This window comes from Colias philodice, chromosome 26 (genome assembly GCF_061535455.1).
Source record: "Colias philodice isolate Cphi_HAF_F1 chromosome 26, ilColPhil1 Martin Lab GWU primary, whole genome shotgun sequence".
NCBI classification, from domain to species: domain Eukaryota; kingdom Metazoa; phylum Arthropoda; class Insecta; order Lepidoptera; family Pieridae; genus Colias; species Colias philodice.
In genome coordinates, this window is record NC_143111.1 from 1,362,329 (window position 1) to 1,369,444 (window position 7,116).

The 7,116-nt window shown below is 32.6% G+C and overlaps 1 long non-coding RNA gene across 1 annotated transcript; it reads right to left on the reverse strand.

Annotated features, from left to right (window-relative positions):
• Nucleotides 1-4,257: 4,257 nt before the first annotated feature.
• LOC149476750 (uncharacterized) lies at nt 4,258-5,358 on the reverse strand. The gene is made up of 3 exons (XR_016317770.1): nt 4,791-5,358; nt 4,604-4,665; nt 4,258-4,529 (listed from the first exon to the last, which is right to left on the reverse strand). It is a non-coding gene; the product is annotated as an uncharacterized LOC149476750 (long non-coding RNA).
• Nucleotides 5,359-7,116: the final 1,758 nt, after the last annotated feature.

A 7,116-nucleotide genomic window follows, 5' to 3' on the forward strand; every position in this document is an offset into this window, starting at 1 on the left:
AGGAAGGTCCTTTTTATTGATTTGTAGAGTGCTTTCGGGTGTTTCGATGTATGTGACATTTTGTGTAGTGAATTATATTAAATAATCAACAAAACCTAATATCCATATGAGATGAACTCTAATTTTCCCTGTTCGTTTTGTTTTATTTAATTTAAGCCAAATTTTATAGTAAATAGAGATATTATGTAGGTAACTAAAATCAATATTACTTAGTCTTTTTTTTATTTAAATCTCTCTTGATCTATCAATTTCTATTCATATTAAAATAGAAACACCCGTCAAAGAAAAACCCACATAAATCCCGTTCCCGTGGGATTTCCGGGATTGCGTTATTTTCCCGGGATAAAAAGTAGCCTATGTCCTTTCTCGGGTATCAAAATATCTCCATACCAAATTTCATGAAAATTGGTTCAGTAGTTTAGGCGTGATTGAGTAACAGACAGACAGACAGAGTTACTTTCGCATTTATAATATTAGTATAGTATGGATGAAATCTAGTTAGACAATTTACAGCTCTTCTGCACCATACTATCTAATTTCTTTGAATATGAAACATTCTTAACATAACTCATGCATTCCATTATGAATATTAGATAGTCAAGTACGAGAATCGATGAGGCAAGCAAATCTTAATACTATTATAAAGGCGAAAGTTTGTATGGATGTTTGTTACTCTTTCACGTAAAAACTACTGAACCGATTACAATGAAATTTCACACATATAAATGAGCACACATATAGAGGGTAACTTGGATTAACACATAGGATAGGTTTTATCCCGGAAATCCCACGGGAACGGGAACTATGCGGGTTTTCCTTTGAAAACGCGGGCGAAGCCGCGGGCGGAAATCTAGTATGCAATACATCTGATCCATAAATGCCACAAGGGGACATGGATCTAATAATAATGATTCACCAAAAATTAAATAAATAAAAATCTCAAGACTTATATTTTATTAACATTTCCATGATCCACAAGTCCACGAAGTATTTATCGTCATGGCGACATTTCATCCTTCGGATCGTGGGATTTCAGAAATAATTATTCTCTGAAACACGAAAAAGACCAATATTATATTTATTTGGCATTAATTTCCATCTAAGTTTCCATTCAAGTAGCCTAAGCTTTTTTTTCGTGAATCTACCTTCATAATCGGTTAGGCTATTTTAGAGATTAAGAAAAATTGAATTTAAAAATGATTATACTTAATACGAACAGACGCTTAAACTGTCCTTTTTTACATAGTTTGCTATAGTTATGAGTTCGTTTTATATTCAAAAGGATATAATTATTGTTTAAGAATGATGAATGGTCTCTATTTCTGTAAATTGGTTGAAGAGAAAAAGGAAAACATCGTGATAAAACCATGGATGAAACCATCATGTCTAAAACAAAAAGCATGACATCTGACATATATCAACTCGCACTTGGCGTGATGGATTATGTCCAAATTATGTCTTATACCCCCAAAGGAGCCCTATATCCCTGCAGTGGGAATCAAAATGGAGTAATGACGATTTACTTAGAAGTTTGTTGTTAATAGACATAGTGTGTGGTGTTGTTAACTAGATACTCAACCTTAAAATAAAAGTATTAACTAATGTAGCGCATAAAATGAAAGATAGTATGTATATTTTATACATTTTATGTACTAAACTGTAGGATATAGATTGCTACCTCAAAATAATGATATTTAAATCGATTCGTCAGTCATTAATAGACTAAATGAGCGTTCACATAGAAATAAACAGAGATACATTTTCCAAGCAGTTTACCTAAAAAGTAAAAGTAAAGACACTAAAAATAAAAAATATATAAATTTTAGATTCAATTCTTTCCAGACTTACACAGGCGTTTTGTTAAATACTTTCTGTATTTTATTTGTACGTGCTTCGCGTGGATATTGCATTGTGTATTTTTTTTAAAATTACCAGCGAGCATCTTGTTGCTATTCTTTATATTATTGAGAAAATATCTGAAGAAAATTAAACGGTACACAGAGTAAGTTTTGCTAGAGAGTTCAAATTTCGTATGATTATAGAATGTGCTTAGATATTAGGAGTTATTAATCTATGTTATTACTATACTATCTAATGTCATGGTATTATATTATCTGTGCTAATGTACTTATAACAATAAAGTATATGGGAATTTATTAGCAATCATTCTAAAGATATAGGTAATTATTGTTTCAAACATATCGAATGTGTGCCAGACACAATAAAACGTAATGGGGCAATATCAAACTGTTATAATATTATCTTATACGAGTTATTGTTGCCGATTCTTTTATAAACATTCTGACAGCAATTCAAGAGTAAGCAGTCAAATATACCTGAAATAGATTCTATAGAAATCATCAGACATTGTATCAACTCATAAGAAGACTATCAGTGCAATCCATACTAATATTATAAATGCGAAAGTAACTCTGTCTGTCTGTCTGTTACTCAATCACGCCTTAACTACTGAACCAATTTGCATGAAATTTGGTATAGAGATATTTTGATACCCGAGAAAGGACATAGGATAGGTTTTATCCCGGAAATCCTACGGGAACACGTTTTTCTTTGAAAACGCGGGCGAAGCCGCGGGCGGAAAGCTAGTATACTATAAGTACCTACATCCAAAAGGTCCCAAAAAGAAAAACATACAAGCACGAAAAGAACCATATTTTATATAAAACTGGAACATTATATCTACCTTTTAGTACAGTCCACCTAAACGGATGCAAAAAAAAAACACATACAAAGTATGCCATTTCCTCTACACGTCTATAACCTACTGCAGGTGCATATTGGTCGAGATAACGTTGAATTTACATAATAACCACTCAATTGTATCCGGGCATCCTTAGCCCGGATATGACCGTGCTATCGCCACGGTTATGACCGGATACGTTGAAAACTCCCGCGTTTATCTAATCTCTCAATTGAGCTGGCTTTTGTAATTTGTTTTATTTTGTTTAAGTATGCGTGTGGAAAGCGTTGTTAATGGTTAATTTCTGTACTGCTGTAGTTGGTATAAATGGACATATTATGTGTTAATAGGTGTTGTACCTACAATCAGTTACTTTTAAGACGATACACAAAAAAAAATCCACTGCTTGGCGGGCGGAGTCTAATAGCTCGCTATCGCGAACGCGGGTGTGCGCGAAGTCATTCTTGCAAACTCGCCGCGCTGCCGCTGGCCGACTCGGGACAAACATGTATGGAGTCGTCATACAGTTATAATATTGTCATACATTTATTTAATTGTTGATTTATTGGTTTCATTTTCTTGCTTATAAACAAATAATCTTCTTTTTAACAACTACTTAGACATTATTAATAATTATTATCATTTCGTAATGTTTACTTTATTAGAAAATAATACAGGTTATAAATAATCTTTAAAATAACAAAAAATATTGTTACTCTGAAAAAATGAAATGGTACCTAATTACGCGGACTACTGAATTGATTTAGATAGAATTTGATGCTGACGTAGATATTACATCATGCCCAGAAATGAAAGGTACTATTTCTGAAAGAAGTTATAAACCCTAATTCTTCTCAGTCAAAGTCAAGAGTGGAAGATATCACTAATACAGTAAAACTGATGCGAAACTTTGGATGTTAATTTGTATATTTTTTGTTAGTTGTTACTTAATCACGTCAAGACTACATTACCAATTTTGATAAAATATAGCTAATTGCCTGGATTTACACATAGGATACTTTTTATCCGAACTGAACACTTCTGTGGGATAAAACAGGATTCACGATATAACCTAATTCCAAGCGGGCAAAGCCGCGGTCGGAATGATATTTTTTTAAATAGAAAAATTGTTTTAAAAAAAACACAAAATATATTGACGCATGTATTTATTTTTTGCACTCTATTATAATTGTAAGTATTCATTAACTACAAATAATCAAAATAAAATAGCCAGAACAAAGTTAGGCCCTGGTAGGGTAGGTAGGCAGGTACAGCAATGTGAGACGAACACTGGCTTATTTATACCAATAATAATGTATTATAAACATTAAATTAAGTTTACAACAAAAATACATAATATTAGCTAATATGAAAAAGAATCAACCAATCATCCCACAACAATGAAATGTGCACACAAATATTCATCCAAATCGGTTTATGTGATTAGGAGGAGTGACTGCAGCGCCATCTTCCGGGCCCAATTGTGTTTCCAGATCACCCAGGAACTCAATTTAATATACATACTTACACAAAATTTTTCGAAATTAAAACTCACATTACTATGTAAATATGAATATAAACCTGTTTTAGTACTACTTAAGCAATTTCCCGCACAGGTGTAGTAAGTATAAATGAAATAAATATCAACATCAAATTCTTTATACAACATACTTATCTACCACCTACTAAGAAATGTAATTCTTGAATTTTTTTCGTATTTTTTTTAAATATAATACTACTCCAATGAGCTCCTGTTCCATATCACGTCCGCCATACTTCCACTAAGTTCACCATGATTTTTTATTTCTTTGCACTTTGTTGCTTTTTGCTAAAAATGGAATCATGCGATAAAACCAGTAGAACGTTGATAACATACATTTTTGACTGAATAAAGGTACTTACGAAGGAGTGGGTTCACATTGTGAACAATCAGTGGGTTTATTTTCCTTCTGGATTCCGGATTTCTGAAAAGATTATCTATGCTATAAATGAAAAAAATCTTACACATTCGTTATGTACTTAAAACAGGGGTACATATCAAACATCGTCTATAATATTTAATTATCATCAAATTTAAAATAAAACCAACTTCTTCATTAATTTGTTCCAATTGTAAGCATTCTTTTTTCTCCAACCTTTATGTTTCTTCTTCTTATTTTCTTTATTGTCCCCATTTGTCTCATTTTGTCTTATCGTGTTGTCACCCTTTTTTACGATTGCGCGAGCGACACAAGTTCCCCGTGTGACGGCCGTAGCGGGAATGACTCGTGCAGCGATCGGGGTAGGAAGGTACAGGGCGGCTCTCGCTATATTGGCTGGTCGCGCGCTAATTTCAAGTATTTCTTGTTTATTTCAAAACCATCGCATATTTCAAAATTCTAAATCGGTAGACGTATAGGTTGTATATTTTATAGTTAATATCCAAAAAGTCGTAACTTTACGTTTGTTATTTTGAAGATGCCAGAGATTATAAAAAAATAACAATGAGAACTTTGTATTTTTTTTCTATCGAGAAAATATCATGGAATCATGTTTCTAAAACGGTAGACGTATTGTGTTACTATTGAACTTTCTTGTCAAGAATTTTCATCACGACAACTTTAATAATATAAAAATTACGAAGGTTTGAAAAGGGCCGTAAATGTTAGAAAAATTAATTCATCACCTTAACTCTAAATTGCAATCTGAATATATTCATACTTTATTCAAATCATAAACCTCTTGATCTGATTTTGAATCTTTTATGCATAGTTTGACTATCTAGTCGACTAGAGTAATAGGTAGTTACTATAAAAATACTTTCATTATCATACTAGTGAACTCACAACGAAACTGTAATAGACCCAAAAATGTTTCTCCGAAACATTTCATATTCGAATGTTTACTATTAGACCGACAAATTAGATAAAAGTATCAAATATAACCCCTATACAAATATGAATAGATAGCCGTTAAACGTGGTTAAACATTCCTTGTATTGACAAAACTCCAAAAACAGAACGTTGGTTGTCAACAAAGAGCTCCTAGATAACAATCGAACGGCAATCGATATCCTAACAATGTGATAATTCATCCACGACATTTGCGATAATGCCCGAATAACCGAGTTTTCCCCGTTATTGCCAAAGTTAATGTCTGGAATTATTGGATGGGCATTGTGTGTAATGACCGAGTGTTACGGATAAAGTGTAGAATGACTGTCTTTTTACGATTTGTTGTTCGAATGATTGAGATGTTATTAGCGCAGATTGTGTATCTAAAAGGATACTGTTAAGGCTCGAAATGGCTGTGATTCTAAAAGAACTATAAATCGCTGTAGTTTAAAAGGTCTGAACATATTGTGCGCGAACCTGTTTGTCCACTATTGGAATTGAATTGGAATTTGGAATTTCTCTACAAGTTTTTTTTTCTACTTAATTCTTTAATTTGCATTTTTTTGTGAAAATATTTCAGAATCTACTCTATGATGTTTGCTGAACCGATTCGGATGATTTTTTTTGTTCACGATTAAAATGGTTCTGATTAATGATGAATTGGGAAGTTCATTGGAAAAGATAGAGAATAAGAATATACTATACATTTTTATGACAACTTGACACATATTTTGGATGTAACTCAACATGTCGACGTATTCTTATCCGAGGGGGAAATAGCAAATAAAATATAGTCAGAGTAACATATTGGCTGAAATACACGGCATTACAATATAGCAAGCGCGCCCATAAAGAGACGCTTGTTCTCTCTGGAGTATGGGAATGCATTTTACATATATTTTCCTGTTCGATACGTTCTATAGGCCATAGATACTTGTATACGTATATTTGTTGCAAGGAGAATTGTTCGAAAAATGAACCAATCAAAATAGACTATGTAAGTCATGATGGTAATTTTGGTGTAATTTGACATACTTAATCGCTGAAGATTCATGGATACAATAAATGCGTATCAATAACATTTATCCAGCCCGTAAATTTATTCCCTGCTTAAGATAAGAACATCTTTCTAACGAACATTAGAGTAATAAAACTCAATCCAATGTTCAGACTAGATATGTTAAAGTAAATTTATTTATTATCTGTGTTATTCTAAATTGCGTGCCTTCCTGTGAGGTGTATAATCTATGGTCTCTCTCTGCTCCGTGACATTATAGCGACTGTATGTGTTCCCTGTATTTTTACTTAGAAATAAAGTTAATTTAAAGTAATCAGTGTTTGTGACTCATTAACCCCATCAGGTTATGGGCCCAGATAGCTCAGAAACAAAGAAAGTGCGAAATCTCGTTGTAAAATCAGTGATTAAAACAAGATAAGTGTATTTGAGAGGAAGAAGGATTGTGTTAATTAAACAATGATGTAGAACTAATATTGCATGTAAATTGTATCAAACAGTTCTAAGGCGCTACATTCATGCTCTTT